Genomic DNA, 9,695 nt, shown 5'->3' on the forward strand with positions numbered 1-9,695 from the left:
GGTTTGATCCCTAGTGTCCACTATGTTCTGAGATTGATGTTCCTATGACTTTGCTATGCTTAATGCTTGTCACTAGGGCCCGAGTGCCATGATTTCAGATCTGAACCTATTATTTTTTCATCAATATATGAGTGTTCTTGATCCTATCTTGCAAGTCTATAGTCACCTATTATGTGTTATGATCCGTTAACCCCAAAGTGACAATAATCAGGATACTTACCGGTGATGACCGTAGTTTGAGGAGTTCATGTATTCACTATGTGTTAATGCTTTGTTCCGGTACTCTATTAAAAGGAGGCCTTAATATCCCTTAGTTTCCATAAGGACCCCGCTGCCACGGGAGGGTAGGACAAAAGATGTCATGCAAGTTCTTTTCCATAAGCACGTATGACTATATTCGGAATACATGCCTAAATTATATCAATGATTTGGAGCTAGTTCTGTGTCACCCTAGGTTATGACTGTTACATGATGAACCGCATCCGGCATAATTCTCTGTCACTGATCCATTGCCTACGAGCTTCCCATATATTGTTCTTCGCTTATTTACTTTCCCGTTGCTATTGCTATCATCACTACAAAATACCAAAAACATTACTTTTACTATTGTTACCTTTTGCTACCGTTACCACTACTATCATATTACTTTGCTACTAAACACTTTGCTGCAGATATTAAGTTTCCAAGTGTGGTTGAATTGACAACTCAGCTGCTAATACATGAGAGTATTCTTTGGCTCCCCTTGTGTCAAATCAATAAATTTGGGTTGAATACTCTACCCTCAAAAACTGTTGTGATCCCCTATACTTGTGGGTTATCAAGACTATTTTCTAGCGCCGTTGCCAGGGAGCATAGCTCTATTCTTCAAGTCACTTGAGATATATATCTGCTTATCATTATGAAGAACTTGAGAGATCCAAAAACCAAGATCTATCCCTCAACTACGAGGGGAGGTAAGGAACTGCCATCTAGCTCTGCACTTGATTCACCTTCTATTATGAGTAAGTTTGCGACACCTACACCTGCTTCTGCTATGCGTTCTGATATGTGATAACCCACAAGTATAGGGGATCGCAACAGTTTTCGATAAGTAAGAGTGTCGAACCCAACGAGGAGCTAAAGGTATAACAAATATTCCCTCAAGTTCTATCGACCACCGATACAACTCGACGCACGCTGGACGTTAGCTTTACCTAGAACAAGTATGAAACTAGAAGTACTTTGTAGGTGTTGTTGGATAGGTTTGCAAGATACTAAAGAGTACGTAAATAAAAAGTAGGGGCTGTTTAGATAAAGAAACAATAAAGTAAATATAGGGAGTGTGGAAAAGTGGTGGTAGGAGTTGTGAAATTGCCCCTAAGCAATTGACTACCTTACTAGACCGATAACAAGTATTATGTGGGAGAGGCCACTGCTAGCATGTCATCCCTGACTTGGAATTCTATGCACTTATGATTGGAACTATTAGCAAGCATCCCCAACTACTAACGTTCATTAAGGTAAAACCCAACCATAGCATTAAGATATATTGGTCCCCCTTCAATCCCGTATGCATCAATTTCTATGCTAGGTTGAAGCTTCTGTCACTCTTGCCCTCCAATACATAGTCATATCAACATACAACTAACCCTAGGGTGTGATCCATGCGTGCAATCATATTATGGGCACCAAAGGACAACAACATAACCACAAGCAAATTAAATCAATCATAGCAATTTATTAACCACCGATAGGACAACGAAAATCTACTCAGACATCATAGGATGGCAACACACCATTGGATAATAATATGAAGCATAAAGCACCATGTTCAAGTAGAGGGTACTGCGGGTTGCGGGAGAGTGGACTGCTGTAGATAGAGGGGGGAAGGTGATGGAGATGTTGGTGAAGATGGCGGAGGTGTTGGTGAAGATCGCGGTGATGATGATGGCCCCCGGTGGCACTCCGGTGCCACCGGAAGCAAGGGGGAGAGAGCCCCCTCCTTCTTCTTCTTCCTTGACCTCCTCCCTAGATGGGAGAAGGGTTTTCCCTCTGGTCCATGGCCTCCATGGCAAGGGAGGGGCGAGAGCCCCTCCGAGATTGGATCTGTCTCTCTCTGTTTCTGCGTTCTCAGATTCTTCCCTTTCACCGTTTCTTATATTCCCGGAGATCCGTAACTCCGATTGGGCTGAAATTTTAACAAGATCTCTATCCGGATAATAGCTTTCTTGCGGCGAAAGAAGGGCTCCAACTGCCTTACGAGGTGGCCACGAGGGTCAGGGGCGCGCCTGACACCCTGGGGCGCGCCCCCCTACCTCGTGCCCCCCTCGGGCACCGTCTCGCGATGATTCCACTTCCCAAAATTCATAAATATTCCAAAATAAATCTCTGTTAGTTTTTATTCCATTTGGACTCCATTTGGTATGGGTTTTCTGCAAAACAAAAAACAAGCAACAAACAGGAACTGGCACTGGATCAATATGTTAGTCCCAAAAATAGTATAAAAAGTTGCCAAAGGTATATGAAAGTTGTAGAATATTGGCATGGAACAATCAAAAATTATAGATACGATGGAGGCGTATCAGCAGCCCCAAGCTTAATTCCTGCTCGCCCTCGAGTAGGTAAATGATAAAAAAGATAATTTTTGATGTGGAAGGCTACCTAGCATAATCTTGATGACATATCTAATCATGGCATGAATATTAAGTTACGAGTGATTCAAAGCAATAGTCTATCATTTGACATAAAAACAATAATACTTCAAGCATACCAACCAGGCAATTATGTCTTATTGAAATAACATAGCCAAAGAAAGCTCATCCCTACAAAATCACATAGTCTGGCTATGCTCCATCTTCACCACACAAAGCATTCACATCATGCACAACCTCGATGACAAGCCAAGCAATTGTTTCATACTTTTGACGTTCTCAAACCTTTTCAATTTTCATGCAATACATGAGCGTGAGCCATGGACATAGCACTATAGGTGGAATAGAATATGATGGTGGAGAAGACAAAAAGGAGAAGATAGTCTCACATCAACTAGCGTTATCAACGGGCTATGGAGATCCCCATCAACAGATATCAATGTGAGTGAGTAGGGATTACCATGCAACGGATGCACTAGAGCTATAAGTGTATGAAAGCTCTAACTGAAACTAAGTGGGTGTGCATCCAACTTGCTTGCTCATGAAGACCTCGGGCATTTGAGGAAGCCCATCATCGGAATATACAAGCCAAGTTCTATAATGAAAATTCCCACTAGTATATGAAAGTGATAACTCAAGAGACTCTCTATATGAAGAACATGGTGCTACTTTGAAGCACAAGTGTGGTAAAATGATAGTAAAATTGCCAATTTTCTTTTTTTTCTTTTTTTTTGCAGGCTTCTTTGGCCCCCCTTTTTTTATTTAGGCTTCTTTGGCCTCTCTCTTTTTTTGGGAAATGCTCTAATAATGATGATCATCACACTTTTATTTACTTACAACTCAATATTACAACTCGATATCTAGAACAAAGATATGACTCTATATGAATGCCTCCGGCGGTGTACCGGGATGTGCAATGATATAGCGTAGCAATGGCATCAAAAATCGGACAAGCCATGAAAACATCATGCTAGCTATCTTACGATCATGCAAAGCAATATGACAATGAATGCTCAAGTCATGTATATGATGATGATGAAAGTTGCATCGCAATATATCTCGGAATGGCTATGGAAATGCCATGATAGGTAGGTATGGTGGCTGTTTTGAGGAACGTATATGGTGGGTTTATGGTACCGGCAAAAGTTGCGCAGTACTAGAGAGGCTAGCAATGGTGGAAGGGTGAGAGTGCGTATAATCCATGGACTCAACATTAGTCATAAAGAACTCACATACTTATTGCAAAAATCTATTAGTCATCAAAACAAAGTACTACGTGCATGTTCCTAGGGGGATAGATTGGTAGGAAAAGACCACCGCTCGTCCCCGACCGCCACTCATAAGGAAGACAATCAATAAATACCTCATGCTCCAACTTCGTTACATAACGGTTCACCATACGTGCATGCTACGGGAATCACAAACCTCAACACAAGTATTTCTACAATCCACAACTACCCACTAGCATGACTCTAATATCACCATCTTTATATCGCAAAACTATTGCAAGGAATCAAACATATCATATTCAGTGATCTACAAGTTTTATGTAGGATTTTATGACTAACCATGTGAATGACCAATTCCTGTCATCTTTCTAAATAGATATAAGTGAAGCAAGAGAGTTTAATTCTTTCTAAAAAAGATATGCCCATGCTCTAACAAATATAAGTTAAGCAAAAGAGCATTCTACAAATGGCGGTTGTCTATGTAAAGAGAAACAGGCAATCCAAACTTCAAATGATATAAGTGAAGCACATGAAGCATTCTATAAAGCCATACCCAAAAGATATAAGTGAAGTGCAAAGAGCATTATATAAATCAACCAAGGACTATCTCATACCAGCATGGTGCATAAAAGAAAAATGAAAACTAAATGCAAAAGACGCTCCAAGATTGCACATATCGCATGAACGAAACGAATCCGAAAACATACCGATACTTGTTGAAGAAAGAGGGGATGCCTTCCGGGGCATCCCCATGCTTAGACGCTTGAGTCTCCTTGAATATTTACTTGGGGTGCCTCAGGCATCCCCAAGCTTGATCCCTTTCCTCTCTTCCTTCTTCTCACATCGAGACCTTCTCGATCATCGAACACTTCATCCACACAAAACTTCAACAGAAAACTCGGTAAGATCCGTTAGTATAATAAAGTAAATCACTACTCTAAGTACTGTTGCAAACCAATTCATATTTTGTTTTTTCATTGTGTCTACTGTAATATAACTTTTTCATGGCTTAATCCACTAATATAAATTGATAGTTTCATCAAAATAAGCAAACTATGCATCAAAAACAGAATCTGTCTAAAACAGAACGGTCTGTAATAATCTGAAAATTCAGCATACTTCTGTTACTTGAAAAATTCTACCAAAATTAGGAAAAATAAAAAAATTGTATAGGAAGACAGTTCAAAAAGAATCAGAACCATTTGATGTTCCAGTAAAAAATTTAAAATCACGCACTACAGCCAAAGTTTCTGTCCTGCACCGTACAAACCATCAAGCAAATGTAAACATCCTAAAGGCAAACCTTGGCACATTATTTTTATAATACAATGGAATTGTACAAGGGGATAATTATTTTTATTGAAAAGTTTCTGTAATCAAGATTCACATAGTTGCCGTGAGCATGAAGAAAGTTCAAGGAGCTCTCCCACTTCAACAGTGCTTGTCTTTCTCACTTTCACTTTCCTTTTTGAAAAGTTTTGGGTTCCCCTCTTTATTTTTGTTGTTTTTAAACTATATGAAAGCACTCAACAGAAATAAATGACTCTCTAAAACTTCTGGGTTGTCTCCCTAGCAGCGCTTTCTTTAAAGCCATTAAGCTAGGCATATAGTGCTCAAGTAGTGAATCCACCCGGATCCCAAGGTATATCAAAGCCAATTTTAATTAACAATGATTTGTAATTTAGTAGTGATCACAAAGCAACATATATCAAGCAATGATGAAGTCTAACTCTCTTCCTATGCATCGGCATGTCTTGAAAGAACAATTCATGCACACCTAGTAAAGGCCAATGCATAGTATAAACAGTTTCTTGCAATTTTATCGTATTGGAAACATAGAGAGGTGGGGATATAGTTCCTCTCTCATAATAATTGCAAGTAGGAGCAGCAAGCACATGCATATTATATTTATCGAAATCATCATGTGCAACGGTAAAAGGCAACCCATCAATATAATCCTTAATAAGTGCAAACTTGTCCGATATGGTATAATCGAGAGAATTCAAAAAGATAATAGGACTATCATGCGTGGGTGCAATAGCAACAATTTCATGTTTAACATAAGGAACTATAGCAAGTTCATCTCCATAAGCATAATTCATATTGGCATCTTGGCCATAAGCATAGCAAGCATCATCAAAAAGGGATATTTCAAAAGAATCATAGGGATCATAATAGTCATCATAGCAATCATCCTTCGGTAAGCACGAAGGGGAATTAAACAATGTATGAGTTGAAGAGTTACTCTCATTAGAAGGTGGGCATGGGTAGCTAATCCGCTCTTCCTCCTTTTGTTCTTCGCTCTCCTCCTCATCTTTTTCATCCAATGAGCTCACAGTTTCATCAATTTCTTCTTCCATAGACTCCTGCAAAATTTTAGTCTCTTCTTGGACAGCGGAGAAGTACTAAATATATGGTTCAACATAGGCATTAGAAGCATAATTATCATAGCAATATTTAAGTATGGCAAAATTTTCAGATTTGTAAAGAGTAGCATCATACTTTTTCAATCAAAGAAGCAATTTCGTAAGCACCCTTAAAAGCAACAAATTCTTCAATTTGTTGAACATCATAGTAATTATAAACACCCTTAGCATAAGAGGATACGATTCCATTATCACTAAACAAATATTGGTAGGGAAGGTGTTTCTTAGGGTCTTCAGAACAACAACTATAATCATATATTTCACATAAATTCCAAGCATAGCATTGCAAACGATGAATTTGATCCAGTAATGTTTTCCCTTTTTCAGATATTCGGTGTCGCACAAAACAAGCATGCTCATCTAAAGATTTTCCCTCCACTAAGCTAGTTGGGGTTTCAGCACGAGCACATAGGGATCGAAGATGATCCAAGTAATAGGCTTCAGCAGTGTGATAGATTTTGATTGGTTCTTCAACCATTGGTTCAGTAGGTACAACTATTTTTTTTGGTATTTTGCATTTCCTACCCATAACTAAAGATAGAAAACAACTAAGAACAGCAAATAAAAATTACTTAGTGATAAAGCAAACAAGCACACACGAGAATATTCACCCCACGCTATTGCTCCCTGGCAACGGCGCCAGAAAAAGGTCTTGATAACCCACAAGTATAGGGGATCGCAACAGTTTTAGATAAGTAAGAGTGTTGAACCCAACGAGGAGCTAAAGGTAGAACAAATATTCCCTCAAGTTCTATCGACCACCGATACAACTCTACGCACACTTGACGTTCGCTTTACCTAGAACAAGTACGAAACTAGAAGTACTTTGTAAATGTTGTTGGATAGGTTTGCAAGATAATAAAGAGTACGTAAATAAAAAGTAGGGGCTGTTTAGATAAATAAACAATAAGGTAAATATAGCGAGTGTGGAAAAGTGGTGGTAGGAGTTGTGAAATTGCCCCTAAGCAATTGACTACCTTACTAGACCGATAGCAAGTATTATGTGGGAGAGGCCACTGCTAGCATGTCATCCCTGACTTGGAATTCTATGCACTTATGATTGGAACTATTAGCAAGCATCCCCAACTACTAACGTTCATTAAGGTAAAACCCAACCATAGCATTATGATATATTGGTCCCCTTCAATCCCGTATGCATCAATTTCTATGCTAGGTTGAAGCTTCTGTCACTCTTGCCCTCCAATACATAGTCCTATCAACATACAACTAACCCTAGGGTGTGATCCACATGCGCAATCATATGATGGGCACCAAAGGACAGCAACATAACCACAAGCAAATTAAATCAATCATAGCAATTCATCAACCACCGATAGGACAATGAAAATCTACTCAGACATCATAGGATGGCAACACATCATTGGATAATAATATGAAGCATAAAGCACCATGTTCAAGTAGAGGGTACAACGGGTTGTGGGAGAGTGGACCGCTGTAGATAGAGGGGGGAAGGTGATGGAGATGTTGGTGAAGATGGCGGAGGTGTTGGTGAAGATCGCGGTGATGATGATGGCCCCCGGTGGCACTCCGGTGCCACCGGAAGCGAGGGGGAGAGAGCCCCCCTCCTTCTTCTTCTTCGTTGACCTCCTCCCTAGATGGGAGAAGGGTTTTACCTCTGGTCCATGGCCTCCATGGCAAGGGAGGGGCGAGAGCCCCTCCGAGATTGGATCTGTCTCTCTGTCTCTCTCTGTTTCTGCGTTCTCAGATTCTTCCCTTTCACCGTTTCTTATATTCCCGGAGATCCATAACTCCGATTGGGCTAAAATTTTAACACGATCTCTATCTGGATATTAGCTTTCTTGCGGCGAAAGAAGGGCTCCAACAGCCTTACAGGGTGGCCACGATTGTCACGGGCGCGCCTGACACCCTGGGGCGTGCCCCCTACCTCGTGCCCCCCTCGGGCACCGTCTCGCGATGATTCCACTTCCCAAAATTCATAAATATTCCAAAATAAATCTCCATCAGTTTTTATTCCGTTTGGACTCCGTTTGGTATGGGTTTTCTGCGATACAAAAAACATGCAACAAACAGGAACTGGCACCGGGCACTGGATCAATATGTTAGTCCCAAAAATAGTATAAAAAGTTGCCAAAAGTATGTGATAGTTGTAGAATATTGGCATGGAAAATTCAAAACTTATAGATACGATGGAGGCGTATCAATATGTCGCATGTTATTGATGATGCCACTTCTGTTATGCATGATACTTATGATGAAACTACCTCTATGCCTGATAATACTATGCCACTTAGTGATTTCCTTGATGAACAAATTGCTATGGCTAGAGAGATTGAATATATTAAATCTGATGATACTAATGAAAGTGATGATGAAGAATCACTTGTTATTCCTAAGGGTTACATTTTTGATCAAGAAGCTTCTTTCGCTATCTTAGCTCGCGAAAATAGAAATGAACTAAAAAGGTTATTAGCTAAATGGAGTAAGCAATCTCTAAGTTCTAGAATGAAACCTGACCCTGCTTTTGCTACTTCACCTATCTGTATTACTGATAAGGATTATGAATTCTCTGTTGATCCTGATATAATTACTTTAGTTGAATCTGATGCTTTTCATGGTTATGAATCTGAAAATGTTGTGGCACATCTTACTAAATTGAATGATATAGCTACCCTGTTTACTAAAGATGAGAGAACTCGTTACTTTTATATCCTTAAAATATTTCCGTTCTCATTAAAGGGTGATGCTAAGATATGGTTTAATTCTCTTGATCCTGGTTGTGTGCGTAGTCCCCAGGATATGATTTATTACTTCTCTGCTAAATATTTCCCTGCTCATAAGAAACAAGCTGCTTTAAGGGATATATATAATTTTGTGCAAATTGAAGAAGAGAGTCTCCCACAAGCTTGGGTGAGGCTTTTATAATGGACTAACCGATGCCTCCAGAGATTACCTGGATAGTTGTGTTGGTTCTGTTTTCAGGGAAAGAACACCGGATGAAGCTGAAATTCTATTGAACAATATGTTAACAAATGAAAATAATTGGACACCTCCGGAGCCAATTCCTGAGCCTATTCATAAACCAACTCTGAAGAAGAGGGGTATTCTATTTCTCAGTCCTGAAGATATGCAAGAGGCAATGAAATCTATGAAACAAAAAGGTATTAAAGCTGAAGATGTTAAGAATTTACCTCCTATTGAAGAAATACATGGTCTTAATTTACCGCCTGTTGAAGAAACATATAATCCAAATCCTTCTCCTATTGAAGAAACTCATGGTCTTGATAACCCGACACATGTAGTAAAGGTAAATTCTTTCTACAGATATGATAAAGCTGAAATCCCAGTTACTAAATTTGCTAGCCCATGCTTAGATGAGTTTGATAAATATATGGCTAAGCAAGAAGACTTTAATGCTTATTTTGGTAGAC

Source organism: Triticum aestivum, chromosome 3A (genome assembly GCF_018294505.1).
Source record: "Triticum aestivum cultivar Chinese Spring chromosome 3A, IWGSC CS RefSeq v2.1, whole genome shotgun sequence".
Lineage (NCBI taxonomy): Eukaryota > Viridiplantae > Streptophyta > Magnoliopsida > Poales > Poaceae > Triticum > Triticum aestivum.